Below are 17,132 nucleotides of genomic sequence, written 5' to 3' on the forward strand. Positions count from 1 at the left end.
ATTCGCTTTTCTCATTTCAAGTTCGCTTTTCTTCACGGAGTTGGGTTCGCTGCGAACCTCCTTGGTACCACTAGGACTACCTTTTGCAAACGCTGAGCGATTATTTAAAGGTTCAGCCACATATCTTCCTCTGACTTTCCAGGAAGTTCTTTCAGATAAACCAACAGTTTCGTTAGCATTATCTATGGGAGTTGACCAGAAGAATTCATCACATCCGTCTTTGTTGTCTTCATCGAAAATTGTTTTCAGCTCGACGGTTTTAGTTTCTGTTACCCCATTGACTTTAAAAAGTTGATTTGGCGTTATTTGAACCTTTGGGAAAACAGTTGCTTCTTCTTTTAAGATTTCAGGTTTGTTTTGAACAACTCTTGCGAATTCAACAGAATTTTCAGAAATAAGTGGTTTCGCAGGTTTAGATTAACTTTTAACAAACTCTGAACAGTCAACCTCATCCTCTACAGAAATTACACTCATATCACTATCCTCATCAAATTCAGAAATACTATCAACATTTATTTTGCTTTCTGAATTTAATTTGGCATTCAATGAATTATATTTATGCAGAGTATCAGATTTGATCTGCTTTTTGTCATTCTCATCCAAAATTTGTTTCAACATGTTTTTGTGGTCTTTGGACTTAATGTAATTTTCAATGCGTTCAAGACCGACTTTGTATGCATCATAAGTTTCTTCTGACGAAACGATAGATTCACATTTGTAACAATCTGCGTCTATTTCATCTTCCTTTAATTCGAGAAATGGCAAGATCATTTTATCAATTTTCTTATCGATTTCACAATCAAGGTGTAGTTGAGTGATATTAAAATAAATCCTTTTTGCAATTAAACAAAAGATGTTTCGTTGTTTCAAAAGCATTAAATTATCTCTCTGTAAATAAATAGATTCATCCCTAGACTTAGATAAATCCGACTCAACCTTCTGGATCCACATACGTCTCTCCTCACTTTTGGATGTTGCCCTGCTCAATTGATCGGTTAGGTTAGAGTTTGATAGTCGAGTTTGTTTTAAACTATTGCTTATACTTGAAAAGGTGAATTTTAAATCATTAAATTCTGTTTCGTATCTAGATGTAGGAATATTAAGTGATTCAAGAATCGAATTTACCTTATTGATCTGCTGTTCGCATTCATTGATCTGTTCTAGAACAGTTTTTGTCGCGAAACAGCTCTCTTTGCTCCTTCCACTCTCACTTGCATTCTCCTGCATCTGCGATCCACCTTCAGACACCATCAAGCACCTTCCTGAGTATTGTGAATTCTGTTGTTTAGCAGTGAGCGCCCTTCCATGTGTGGGCTTGCGTACCTCTTCATCTTCTGAGTCTGTTGACCAGACATCCACTCCTCTGAACTCTCCTTGAGCCATGTTTTCCTGTACAACAAAAGGAGGCATAGAATTATCATTAGATTTCTTCTTCTCAATCTCTTCCAGCTTTCGTTTGTAATAGGCCTCCTCATCATCCTCTTCATTCTTCTCATTCTTCCTTCGCAACATGTACTCCTTTGCAAGATGGTTTTTACCATGAAAATAATTGCAATCGTATCCGGAGTCTCCAACTAAAATTTTCTCCTTCTTCTCTTCCTCTTTCCGAGAACCACTTTTGTTTTCTTCTTTCACTTTCTCTGAGCTGTAGCTTCCCTGCCAGTTTCAATTTTTGCTTGAGGGAAACTTCTTCTTAGCAAATCGCTTAGGGTTGGACACCATTAAAGCAAATTCTTCGTTTGAGAGCTCGTACTCACAATGGTCTGAATCAGACCCGTCATCAGCAAAAATCTTGCCTTTTGCAACCAAGGTTAGAGACCCCATCCCAGACATCACCTTTGCTTCTTTCATTATCTCACTCTCTCGCGCCTTCAAAATTCCCACAAGCTTCGCAAGAGTATAGTTCTTGAACAATTCGTGTGCTTTAACAGTTGACACCACTACTTGCCACTCTGATCGAAGTCCGTTCATGAACGTGACCTTTTGCTCAATCAGTTCACGTCCAATCCCGTGCTTCATCATCTTGCTGAGAATATGATTGTATCGATTAAAAGTAGCACTTAGAGTTTCTTCAGGCTTTTGGAAGAATTCGCCAAACTCAGATAACAAGAGCGTTTGAGTCGAGTGTTCTTGATCTGCGTTTGTAGAATAGAGTTCTCTCAACCTATCCCATATATCCTTCGTTGTATCATACAAACTTACAAGACGAAAAGTATATGCTTGCAATGCGAATCTGATGATCCTTATTCCTTTAATGTTGTTTATGAGTTTGTCTTTTTCATCTTGAGGCACATCCTTCACATCAAGAAGCAGTTGGTTGTATTCTCTATGGGTTTTGATGGTTCTTTTGGTCTCTGTGTGAACAAACGGACCTAGAGTGATTGCTTCTCAGATCAGATACCCATTGTCTTCTGAACCCAAAACATAATCTTCAAAGTGCATCGCCCAAACTTCATATTCTTGAGGAAAGAGAATTGGAATCCTGGTAGTTGATCTGATGCTGCTTGAGATATTCAAGGAGTTGATATTTGAGTCTTCGTTCTGCATGGTGAATGATCTTTTAATACCTACAACTAATCAGACGGTAAACACTTATTAGGTTAATATTGAGATCACAGAGTAACGTCAATAAATCAGTAACGGCTCTTAACAGATCCAATATTTGCGGAAACCCTAATAATTTCTTCAAACAGAAGAGATGCGTATTAAGAACACAGTCTCCTGCTCTAATACCAATTGATAGGAATAAATCCTTTATGATCGAATAGATTAAAACATGTAAAGAACACAAGATGATCAAACTGGTGCTGAATGATTAACTATCACGCCTCAGAAGAACTCGATGAAGAATTGCTTCTGTAGAGGCGTTTAATTAGGATTACAAAGATAATTATATGACCTAAATTAAATATGTAGTATGCATGCACCTTATATACTATAAACCTAACATTAAATACGAGTGGACAAGCCCAACTCGTTTATACAAAATGGACTAGATAACAAAGGCCCAATGACGCAACACTAATATCTTCAACACTTTGGATAATATGAAATTGCATGTATAATTAGAGAAAACTTAGATCCAAGGCATTAGGGTTGTATGTGCACCATAGGAGTGTTATAGTACTTAAAACCCAACATAATGTCCCCTTGTGGCGACTTTAATATGATCCCAAGGCATGTTCCTTTCTGATTTGAAGCTCCATCTGTGAACAACGTCCATCTTCCCAGGTGTTCATCTTCTAGGAGTCGCTTGGCTTCCAAGTCTACTTCGTTTTGTAGATCATCACTAAAGTCAACCACAAAGTCCGCTAATGCTTGTGATTTTATGGAGGATCTTGGTTCGTATCTGATGTCAAATGTGCTTAATTTCACCGACCATTTTGCCATCCTTTCTGACATTTCTGGTTTTCTCATGACATTCTTTATAGGATAGTTAGTTTTTACATGTATAGTGTATGTTTCAAAGTAGTGTCTTAATTTGGTAGAAGCAGTTACTAAGGCAAGAATTAATTTTTCAAGATCAGAGTACCTGGTTTCAGGATCCAGGAGACTTTTACTTACATAGTAAATAAGATGTTGCTCCCCGTTAAGATCCTTGACCAGAACGGTACTTACCACATTTGAGGATACTAAGAGGTAGAGGATAAGTGGTTCTCCATCTACAGGTTTCACTAGTAGTGGAGCAGATCTTAGATATTTTTTGAGTTCCTAGAAGGCTTTCTCTTGTTCCTCCTGTTGGGTTTTATGTACTCTAACATTCCTATGGTGCACATACAACCCTAATGCTTTGGATCTAAGTTTTCTATAATTATAAATGCAACATTGATATCCAATGCATGAAGCCTAAACTAGAATACAAAATTTGATAGATGAATCATATTACTAGTTAGAAGATTACCTTTTTATGTAGCTAGTAAGGCTTTGTTCTTGTGAGAACTTAGCACCCCAAGTGTTGTGCCTCAAACAAGTCACAAACACCAATAAACAACTAGATGGATATGAGAGAGATTTAGGAGACTAGAAATCGGATTCTACTTCTTGGAATGCAAGGTGTAGCCGATTTTAGCTTCTGAATATATATATATATATATATATATATATATATATATATATATATATATATATATATATATATATATATATATATATATATATAGATATATATATATATATATGTGTGTGTGTGTGTGTAGAATATCAAGGGTCATGTGTAACCCTAATCCATACCCATAAGCTTATGATCCACCCATTTGTTTTGGATAAATACTTCATGGATTAACCCATAAGCCCATCACAAATCAAACCATGGATCATTCGCCCAACTCATATGTATCAATTTAATTAGTCTCTTTTGATCACTAAATTAACTTTAAATTAATTCTTGATCAATACTAATTAAATAATATGATTCCTTAATTAATATATTATACTTATAATATATTAATAAATCATAAATAACCTCTTACTCAAATATCCATCTATCAAATTGTTCTGGTGAAGGCAACCCGAAATGGACCATGCTACTATCGGGTCAAGTACATACCAATTATAGTTATGGGCTTAGACACCTAATCCAACAGTCTCCCACTTGGATAAGTCTAATAGGTATAATTGCCAATGCAACTTAAAATCCAATTAGCAATCATAGCTCTCAAATAGCCGTTGTCGCACTCTGATATGTCCATTAGATAAGTGATCATATAATCCTCTATTCTACAAGATATCGTGTGTACAAAGACATGGAATTAAAGTCATACTCATTGTCCAACATTTTGTTTCCCGATTTCTGATTTGTTTGACATAGAACTTAATTGAACACATCAATTGAGTCCTGACCGGGCCCGGCACATAAGTCAAAACAAAATCATCGAGGGGCCCAAGATATCGCTTTTAATCCTCTTAGGATAAAAGGAATAGATAAACCTCGACTTCTATGCTTGTACTAATCACTCGTTAAATCATACACAATAGCACATTTTATAACATCGAGTTACCAATGCGTTTTCACACTATCAATGTACAACCAACTCATAATCAACAACTCATATATCTTAGTTTAAAGACTATATGATATTATCATCTCACAATCACTCATGATAAATTCCATGAAGGGATTCATGTGAGTGTGGGTTTAATCCAATACTCAAATCTTATTTCAAGAGCACTCATGAATGTTTGTAGCAAACTTTGTAATGTCTAACACCTTAAACAATCGTACAAGAACCCATTCATGACAGTCTACTTTCATAACCTACTTCCAAAGTATGATCGACTGTGGATAGTTTGAATAATCTTATTATTCTGGAAGTCAAAACATGCAAAATGAAACAATAGTAAACAATTCACACAAGATAGTAACTTTACTTATAAATAAAACTCCTTTTATTCAATCATCAAATGTCAATTACATTTTAGCTATTACAAGTTTCTAAAAAACTATTTAATCATTAAAACTAATATCGTCCTTCAGCCGATTCTCCTAGCATGCTGCAAGTGATTAACCCTACTCAGTCCCTTCGTAAGGAGATATGTTGGGTTCTCTTCTGACGATATCCCCTTCATCACGAGGAGTCCTTCTTCTATTCGATGTCTTATGAAGTGATATTTTCTGTCGATGTGCCTGTATCTGCCATGATCCCTTGGTTCCTTGGCTAAGGCTACCGCACCCTCGTTGTGACAAAAAATCTACATATGCTCCTTTACAGTTGGTACAACTCCAAGGTCTCCAATGAAGTTCTTCAGCCATATTGCCTCCTTTGCTGCTTCGCTTGCTGCTATGTACTCTGATTTGCACATTGAATCACCCACAGTTTCCTGTTTGGAACTTTTCCACGTTATTGCTCCTCCATTAAGGGTAAATATCCAGCCCGACTGAGAGCGGAAATTATCTCTGTAGGTCTGAAAGCTGGCGTCACTATACCCTGTCACTCTCAAGTCATGACTCCCACCGAGGGTAAGGACCCAGTCCTTAGTCCTCCGCAAGTACTTAAGAATGTTCTTTACCACAGTCAAGTAAGCTTTACCAGGATTCCCTTGATATCTGCTGACCATGCTCAATGCAAAGGCCACATCAGGGCGAGTACACGTCATAGCATACATGATCGAACCAACAACAGAAGCATATGGTATTCGACTCATTTCTGCTATCTCAGCCTCTTTACTCGGAGTCTGAGTCTTAATCAGTTTGGTATTGCTATGGATAGGTAATTCTCCTTTATTGGATTCCTCCATGCTGAAACGCTTCAACACTTTGTCCAAGTAGGTACTTTGACTAACTCCTATTAGTCTTTTACTCCTGTTTCTCAATATCCTTATCCCTAGAATGTAAGAAGCTTCCCCAAGGTCCTTCATAGCAAAATACTTACCAAGCCAGGACTTAACCTCCTGCAAGGTTGGAATGTCGTTTTCCATGAGCAGTATGTCATCTACATACAATACCAGAAAGCTAACTATACTCCCACTAGCTTTGACATATACACATGACTCATCCTCACTTCTCGAAAAACCAAACTCTTTGACTTTCTCATCGAAACAAAGATTCCATCTGCGAGATGCTTGTTTCAATCCATAAATGGATTTTTGAAGCTTACACACTCTATTAGGGAACTTTGCATTGACAAAAGTTTCTGGCTGATTCATGTAAACATCTTCACCCAACTTCCCATTAAGGAAAGTGGTTTTGACATCCATTTGCCATATTTCATAATCACGAAATGCAGCTATGGCTAGCATAACCCTTATAGATTTAATCTTAGCCACTAGTGAGAAGGTCTCATCATAGTCAACTCCAAGAGTTTGAGTAAAGCCCTTCGCAACCAATCGCGCCTTATAAGTGTGTAATTTCCCATCCTTGTAAGTTTTCTTCTTGAAGATCCATTTGCACCCGAATGTCTTACGACCTAGTACATTGTCCACCAAGTTCCAAACTTGATTATCATACATGGACTGAATCTCACTGTCCATTGCCTCCTTCCATTTAGCAGACTCGGGGCTTGCCAGGGCTTCCTTGTAGTTGTTAGGTTCATCAAATTTTACCAGTGTACTATCACTGATAAATGTATCACCCTCAGAAGTAATATAGAAACCATAAAACTGAGGTGTCTGTCTAACTCTACTGGAACGCCTCAGAGGTAAGGACTCGCCAATCGGTTCAACAGGACTTTCCTCCTCGGGTTGAGAGCTAATGTTTGAGGTTCCTTCATCACTTAACTCTTGAAGCTCTTCAAGGTCAATTTGCCTCCCACTGTCCTCTTGGCATATGAGTTATTTCTCGTGAAAGACTCCTCTCCTCGCAACGAAGACAACATTGTCACTTGGTCTATAGAAGATATATCCAAACAATTTCTATGGGTAGTCGATGAAAATACATCGCTCACTTCGAGGTTCGAGCTTGTTGTGAGTTTCTTTTCCCATAAAAGCCTCGCAAACCCAAATCTTGATGTGTGCTAACGAGGGAAGCTTCCCTGTCCACATCTCGTGAGGTGTTTTGGAAACCTTTTTAGTTGGGACTAGATTAAGGATATGAGCGACAATCTCTAAGGCATACCCCCAGAATGAGATATGTAACGAAGCTCGACTCATCATAGAACGAACCATGTCCAGCAAGGTTCGATTGCGCCTCTCAGCCACACCATTAAGCTGTGGTGTCCTAGGTGGCGTCAATTGTGAAACAGTTCCACATTCCTTAAGATAGTCGTGAAACTCGATACTAAGATACTCTCCTCCTCGATCGGATCAGAGCATCTTTATCTTCCTGCCCAGCTGATTCTCCACTTCTTGTTTGAACTGTTTGAACTTTTCAAAGGTTTCTGACTTATGCTTGATTAAGTAGACATATCCATATCTACTATAATCATCAGTAAAAGTCACAAAGAAGCGGTTAGCATCCCTTGTGGCGGTTCTGAAAGGTCCACATACATCGGTGTGTATGAGATCCAACAAACCAGTGAAGGGTGACTTGGTCATCTTTCCAAGCAAACAAGATTCAAAAGTGTCATCCGACTTTAAGTCAAATGACTCCAAGACTCCATCCTTTTGGAGTTGGGCTATGCGCTTCTTGTTAACATGTCCAATACAACAATGCCATAAGCATGCTTTATCCAAACTATTGGACGAATCGATATGCAACATATTATTTCCTAATTTATCTACAACCATCACAGTTTCATATATACCATTACAAGGTAATACACCATTATAATAAGCATTAATACTACCAATTTCATTATTAAAAGAAAAGGTAAAACCTTGTTTATACAAACTATGAGAGGAAATAATATTTCTCGCCATGTCAGACGAGCATCAACAATTATTCAGTTCTAAATTTAACCTACTACTAAGCAATAAAGTGTAAACTCCAATATTGGTGACAAGTGACTTTACCTTATTCCCCATAATTAAGTTCATCTTCCCGTGCTCCACATCCCTACTTCTTTTTAGACCCTGCAAACCAGAACAAATGTGTAAACCACATCCTGTATCAAGGACCCAAGAATTAGCATATGACGAGTTATTAGACAAAATAGTATAAATACCTGTGAAGGAGGGTTTGATCTTCCCATCCTTTATGTCCTGCAATTATTTAGGGCAGCTTCGCTTCCAGTGCCCCTTTTCATGACAATGGAAGCACTCTGCTTCCTTTGGGTTTGAGAAGGGTGTACCAGGACCACCTTTGGATCCACTAGAAGATGATGTAACATGGGACTTTCCCTTGTGGCTCATTGAGGAAGATTTCCTCTTCTTCCCTTCCCATCTCCAATTGCCAAGACAGGGGCTGTAGCTGTAGGAGTAGAAACAACAGATTTTCCTTTAAGACTACTTTCAGCAGTCCTTAAAAGGCCTTGAAGCTTGCTTAGAGTGACCTCCTCCTTGTTCATATGATAGGTCATACGAAACTGATCATAACATGGAGGCAAAGAGTGTACAATGATATCTATGGCCAACTCTTCATCGAAGTTCAGCAGCCGGTCCACAAATCTTTGCATCTTCTGCAAGTGGGTCGTGATAGACTCTCATCCTTTATTTTGGTAGTAATCATGGAGGCTAAGATTTCATACCTTTCCTGCTTAGAACTTTGATGGTACCGTTCCATCAGATCCTGGTGCATTTCATACGGCCAAAAGTCCTCATAGGACTTCTGAAGCTCATCAGTCATGGTAGCAATCATAATACACGACACTTTGGTCGCGTCCCTCTCATGGGCCTTATATTCAGCAATCTGTCTGGGAGTAGCGGTAGATTCATCAATCTCCTTTAGCTCTTTATCTAGGACATATTCTTTTTCCTCATAGCGAATGGCCATTCGGATGTTTCGAATCCAATCATTGAAGTTCGATCCATCAAATATGACCCTCCCACATAGGTTCATGAGGGAGAACGAGCCTGGAGGGTTTTGGTTTGAAGCAGTGTTGGAAGACATCTGAAAAGAAAGACAAAGTTTACATTAGATAATGATCCTTAATATAGCACCCAAATGAAATATTAAGGCTAGGACCCAACACAATATTTTACAATTCGGAAGAGGGATGCCGTAATCCAATTGCAAAATATTTGAATGTAGGTAAATGATGATTTACCAATTTCCACCATGAAAACCGAAATAGATTATTAAGTTTTAAATGAATTGAAATTCCTAGATTCTTTTGAAATTCATTGAACTTTTCAATGGTATGTTTAAATCTTGATTGTGCCCTTCAAGTTTGTGACTAGGATACCGAGGATCACAAACAAGGTGTGAATAACCATGCAAATGTGCTTGGTACACTTAATGTTACAAATCACCTAATCAATGTGCCGGTTAACCACACACACTCCATTGATCCATGATTAACATCAAGCTACCATTTGCCACACATTGTCATTCCCAAATTAGTGTGTCGGTTAACCACACACGCTCCGCTAACGACTTAACAAGGTGCAAAGTGAAATTTCATGGAATAGCACCATTTTCACATTTTTCCTAAAGTAACTAAGATTGCGAATATATAAAATTTTAGTTACTTTAATAATTATCATCATACTTATTAATGAAGATTAATGTCCTATCCTACCCGTTCGGCTAACGACCCTACACCAGTCAAGGAAGCGGTGGGTGAGAGTGGACACCCATTAAACCACCATTTTGTAGGCAGTAACCTTCTACCCCCTTATAGACCGGCTTCGTAAATGAGGCATACTAACGGTAAGACTGACTTGTCTTATACATATATATATATATATATATATATATATATATATAAGTATTAAACTTTAATTTTATAATAGTATAAGGGTTGGATTTTAAACTTTTAAAATTCTAGGGTTTGGAATTAAAGTTTCATAAATGAGACTCTTCAAGTTCCAAAAGTTGAGGGCAAGTTTTGTAACTTGTCAAGACTTTTGACTTCCATAACTTATGAATTTTAAAGTTCCATGAATGAGACCTTTCAAATTCCAAACTTGAGGACAAGTTATGAAACCTTTCAAGACTCTTGAATTCTATAACTTACATGAGTTAATAGTTTCATAAATAATGACTTTTCATATTCCATAACTTGAGGACAAGTTATGGAACCTTTCAAGAAACACATAAAGAACAAATTAACTAATCCAATTATCATATAATTAATCATTTACCAATTTGACCTTATTTGATTCATACCACATGATAACTTCAAATTTTACAAATAACTAGTTTTTCACAAAATCAAGTAATCATCTTAAAATTTGACAAGCATCATGTTATTGGATGGGGATAAATATTACCATATCATTAAAATTGAATTTTATGAACCAAAACAGTTTGTGGTAATGATCCTAATCCAAAACAGGCCAAAAACTCGAGAATTCTGCCATCTGAAGATCCAACTCGTCAAGTACCATCATGGACTCGACGAGTTAATCGAAAAAATCATCCAACTCATCAAGTTCAATGATGTACTCGGCGAGTTGGCCCTTTGCAGAATCCCGAAATGTAGTTTTTTCAGCTTTCAAAATCACACAATTGCATCAATACAATAGAAAACACCCATGGGTTTGATACCACTGTTGGGTTTTATGTACTCTAACATTCCTATGGTGCACATACAACCATAATGCTTTGCATCTAAGTTTTCTCTAATTATACATGCAACATTGATATCCAAAGCATGAAGCCTAAACTAGCATACAAAATTTGATACATGAATCATAATACTAGTTAGAAGATTACCTTTTTGTGTAGTTAGTAAGACTTTGGCCTTGTGACAACTTAGCTCCCCAAGTGTTGTGCCTCAAACAAGTCACAAACACCAATAAACAACTAGATGGATATGATAAAGATTTAGGAGACTAGAAATCGTATTCTTCTTCTTGGAATGCAAGGTGTAACCGATTTTAGCGTATATATATATATATATATATATATATATATATATATATATATATATATATATATATATATATATATATATGTGTGTGTGTGTGTGTGTGTGTGTATGTGTGTGTGTAGAATATCAAGGGTCATGTGTAACCCTAATCCATACCTATACGCTTATGATCCACCCATTTGATTTGGATAAATACTTCATGGATTAACCCATAAGCCCATCACAAATCAAAGCATGGATCATTAGCCCAACTCATATGTATCAATTTAATTAGTCTCTTTTGATCACTAAATTAATTCTAAATTAATTCTTGATCAATACTAATTATATAATATGATTCCTCAATTTATATATTATACTTATAATATATTAATAAATCATAAATAACCTCTCACTCAAATATCAATCTGTCAAATTGTTCTGGTGAAGGCAACCCGAAATGGACCATGCTACTATCGGGTCAAGTACATACCAATTATAGTTATGGGCTTAGACACCTAATCTAACACCTCCTCCCACTCAAATTTCTTGTTCTTTTTCAAGATATCGTAAAAGGGCTTGCACCTTTCTGAGGATCTTGAAATGAACCTTTTGAATGGTTCTACTCTTCTGGTTAGCCTCTGGATGTCCTTTGTTGAAGACGGGGATCTTAGTTCCATGATTGCTTTTATTTTTTCTGGGATTGCTTCTATCCCTCTTTTGGTTACCATGTATCCAAATAACTTGCCTGACTTCATTCCAAAGTTACATTTGAGTGGGTTCAGCTTCATATTGTACTCGTCCAGGATGTCAAACGCTTCCTTGAGGTCTCTAAGGTGATCTTTGGCGTTCATCGACTTCACAACCATGTCATCAATATAAACTTACATGGTGTCCCCCAGTTTGTCTTTAAACATCCGATTCACCAATCATTGATATGCCGCACCTGTATTTTTGAGACCAAAAGGCATTGCGGTGTAACAATATATACATGTTGGTGTTATAAATGTAGTATCTTCTTGGTCTGATGGTTCCATTTGGATTTATAGTTCATGGCCAACTGTCGCATCTATCATAGAGTCAATATGTGGTAGAGGGAAAGGATCCTTAGGATAATCCTTGTTGAGATCCGTGTAATCTACACACACTCTCCATTTTCCGTTTTTCTTTTATACGACAACCACGTTAGCTAGCCATCTTGGGAACTTCACTTCCTGGATCATTCATGTTTTGAGGAGCTTCTCTACTTCCTCTTGGATGATTTGATTCCTTTCGGGTGCAAATTTCCTTCTTTTCTGGTGTATTGGTATAAAAGAAGGGTCAATATTAAGTTTATGAGTAATAATACTCTTGTTTATACCTGTCATATCTTCGTGTTTCCATGAGCATGTCTTGCTTCTGGTTCTTAAGAAATTCATTAGATCCTGCTCGATCTGCTCATGCATTGAAGATCCTATGAGGACTCTAGCTTCAGGATCTTCGATGCCCAGGGGCACCTCCTTTACGTCTTGTTCCTTTATCTCTAGAACATGTCGTGCCCCTACCTTAATTGCTATGCTTGTTTGGGTTTGGTCGTAGATTTCATAGAGGTTTTGTAGCATTCTTTCGATTGTTGTTGGTCTCCCATGATCTTCACTGTCCCCCATAGAGTAGGCATCTTCACACACTGATGGTATGTTGATGGAACCACTTTCATCTCGTGGATCCATGATCTACCTAGTATCAGATTATAAGCAGACAGGGTGTCAATAACACAAAAATTTTGTATGGAGTTTACCCCTTCTATATATATTGCTAGCTTTATTTCTCCAAATGTGTGTTTTGTTTCCCCATTAAATCCTATGAGGACTGAGGATCTTCTGACTATATCTGATTCTGGGATGTTCATTCTTTGCAGCGCGTCTAGGAGTACGATATTGACCGAGGATCCTCCATCAACGAGGATCCTTCTGACGAAATGGTTGGACATGTACAATGTTATCACGAGTCCGTCATGATGAGGATCCTGAATTCCTTCGCTGTCAGTCTCGTCATTGTAATTTCTTTTTCACTGCTAACCATGGGATCCTGTGATTATCTTGGCTATTTTCCTTGGGTTTTTCTCTTTTTCTCCCGAGGATTTCTTTGAGGTGTCCTTTGCTAAGGAGGCAACATATTTCTTTTCGTAGAGCTATGCAGTCCTCCGTCATGTGGCCAAAGTCTTCATGGTAAGCACACAATTTGGACTTGTCTTTCCAAGCAGTGGACTTGTTATCTCTCTTGGGGCATCTTGATTTATCTCCAAGATCCTGCATGGCATGAATTACACCTAAAACATCCACAGAAAAACAATAGTCAGTGATTTTAGGAAACTCTTCTTTTTCTCCTCCATCTTCAAGGGTATTAACCATGTGATGATCCTATTTGGAATAGGGCTTCAATTTGTAGGATCTTTGAGTCCAAGATTCGACCTTCCTATTGGGGTTATCATATTGATCCGAAGGGTTGCTTCTCTTCTGGATCTCTCTATCCTCTTCGAGCCTTATGAACCTCAATGGCCGACACCTGACTTCAACCAATATTTTGCATGGGGTCATCACAAGGTCTTCATACAAGGGTGAATCCTTTCTTAATCCCATTTTAAAAGCTTCCACAGTGGTGGCCATGTCAATGTTGGGGAAGCTCAGAGCTTCCCTGCCAAACCTGTTACCAAAGTCCCTAAGTTTTTCCTTAGGATCCTGAACCACCCGGTAGAGATCACTAGTGATCTTCTCGAAGGTTCTGCTGCAAGAAAATTAGTTATTAAAGATATTGAATAAGTGTGCAAATGAAGTAATAGAGTATGGGGGAAAGTTTAGTAGCCATTTGAGGGTTGATCATGTAAGAGTCGAACCAAAGCCTTTGCATAGGAAGCTGTTGGGTTATGAGCATTCTAACACTCCTAAGTGTACATGCAACCCTAAATACCTTGGATCTATGTTTTCTCTATTATACATACAATTATGAACATCCAAGGTATTATCCTAATCTAGCATACAAAATAATAAATATAACAAGATAGAATACATACCTCTTTGATGTAGAATGTCTTCATGAAGCTTGAGTGCCTAGTGCCCCAAGTGTGACACCTCAAATGGTTCACACAACACCAAATACACTTGGAATAACTTGAGAGAAACTTGAACACTCCTTGAAATCGTCTAGCCCTCACATTCACACATTAGTGCACGATTTCTTGAGCCATGCGATTCTTTTATATGGTGGCTATTAGGGTTACACCATGTAACTCATAACTTTACCCATTCCTTATGCTCCATGGATTTTAACCTCCATGGAGTATCCATGGGTCACCCCATGGACTTAGTCCAACATAACGAATCTTGGATCACAAGCCCACATATATAAGAATGAATGATTTACACAATCAACCCATATATTTAATTAGTCTCCTTTTGATCACTTAATTAATTCCAAATTAATTCTTGATCAATACTAATTAAATAACCTTATTAATATATTAGAACTTATAACATATTAACCAACCTTAAGTGTTATTTCTCTCATTATAGTCTATCCAAATGCATGATGCCATGCAACCCAAATGGACCATGCCGGGTCGGGTCAAGTCTTACCAATTATAGTTATGGACTTAGACATTAATCCAACAGTCTCCCACTTGGATAAGTCTAAAACTATTATTGCGTATGACTTCAGGAACCGATTAGCAATCGTAGCTCTCAAAAGCTTCTGTCGAACTCTGACCTTGTCGATGAACTCTGACCTTTGTCAATGATTTGTCCATTAGATAAGGGATCATATATTCCTCCATTCTAGATATCATATGGACTAAGACATGGATTATCAATCATTATCTCTGTCCATTTGTTGTTTCCCGATTTCCGATTCATGATGACTGACTGATTGAACAAATCAAATCAGTCCTGGCTTGGCCAAGCACTCACATGTATCATCTTTAAATCATCGAGGGGCCCACAGATATCGCTTTTATCCCGAAGGTAAAAGGAATGGATAAACTTCGACTCATATGGCTTGTTCTAGTACTTGTTGAATCATACACAAAGGCACGTTTTATAACATCGAGTTACCGAATGCGTTTTCATGCAATCAATGTACAACCAACTCATAGTAACAACTCATATCTCTAGGTTTGAAGAATATAAGATATTATCGTCTCATGATCACTCGTGATAAAATCCATGAAGTGATTCAAATGAGCGCGGGTTGAATCCAATACTCAGAACTTATGAGCACTCATGAGTGTTGTAGCACCACTTTGTACACCAACTTGGACCTCTACAAACCAACCCATGACAGTCTTGATTCATATCTACTTCCAACATATGACCGACTGTGGATGGTTTGAATAACTTAATCATTCAGGAAGAGCGACTTAGTTATTCTGGAAGTCAAAACATGCAAAGTGAAACACAAGAATAAATGAATCAAATATGGTATCAAACCCTATGAATATAAATAAACACTTTTATTTATCACCATACTGATTACTCATTATTCATTGTTTCGGTTTTATCAACTTTATACTTGAATTAAAAACACTACTTGTCCCATGCTCCAAGCATGTACACTATGTTTTTCTTAAACAATAGCTTTGCCAAACACCAAGTATGCACTCTATGTTTGTCTATGATCCTTACTTTGTGAAATAAACCAATTGAACATAATTTCAATGATTCTAATTTCACACTCCCAAATCCTTATCGAAAAATGTGAGAATTTCAAATTCCTATCATTTATCGAAATCTGTTTAGATTTTAAACTTATATGCACTGACCCTCCTGTAATGAATATGTACAAAGTCACAAAGACTTGTCAACAGTCATTATAAGGTATTCCAATGGAGATCAACTCCTTGGAAACTAAGTCTCATATTCAAAGTACATTGCTTTGGACATGCTTCTTTCATTAAGTTTTCTAATCTTACACATATAACTTCCACCTATGGAGACAACTCCATATTATCATTTTCACTATCACTTCTGAATAAGAGATGCCTCTTTTCAGAATATGTCAATATGTTCCTTCCAAAATTAGCACTATACTTCCAACTGTCCCTGAGCAACCAATCTTTGGTAAACCTCAGATTGTCCTTGACAATTGCTTAATCATTTTAGTCATATCCAATTCTAGACCTTTTCCCTTCTTAATGCCTCTGGGCATTTGGAAAAATTTAGAAATGACAAATATTATAGCACATGCAATCGATCCTGTACCCAAAGCAAATGGTTCACGATTCATGATGTCTCACATAAAGACATGATTCTAGACCAGTCTTTTGCTACAATATTTTTATTTGCCATGTTTTCAAAATTTGACTATGAAGAGGGATGCCGTAATCATAATTGAATTTTGAGAACGCAATATATAGAATTTCCTTAAGTTGAACCAATCCAACATGAAATTCATATATATATATATATTCTTGACTAAAGATGATTAAGGTCTCAATCTAAGCCTTTAGAACTGAAATGAAGTATATCCTCTCCCTTAATTATAGCAAAACAACTTTTTCAATCCCTGCAGCCTCACGAATTGAAACTTTTGTTTTCTATAATTAACATTGCTAACTTGCAATACTAACAATAATTATCATGCTCCCACTAACATGATGATTATTAGCATAACACTTATGCTCCTACTAGCTTTGACATGTACTCAAAAATCAGCTGGACTTCTAGAAATCAATACTTTATTGACTTCCTTACCAAAGTTTAGATTTCTGATACGAGATGCTTTGATAAAACTTTATCAAAATCATACACCTTTCCTTAGATAGCATGCATGTGT

This window comes from Lactuca virosa, chromosome 1, assembly GCF_052849685.1.
Source record: "Lactuca virosa cultivar CGN04683 chromosome 1, Lactuca_virosa_CGN04683_v6, whole genome shotgun sequence".
Classification (NCBI taxonomy): domain Eukaryota; kingdom Viridiplantae; phylum Streptophyta; class Magnoliopsida; order Asterales; family Asteraceae; genus Lactuca; species Lactuca virosa.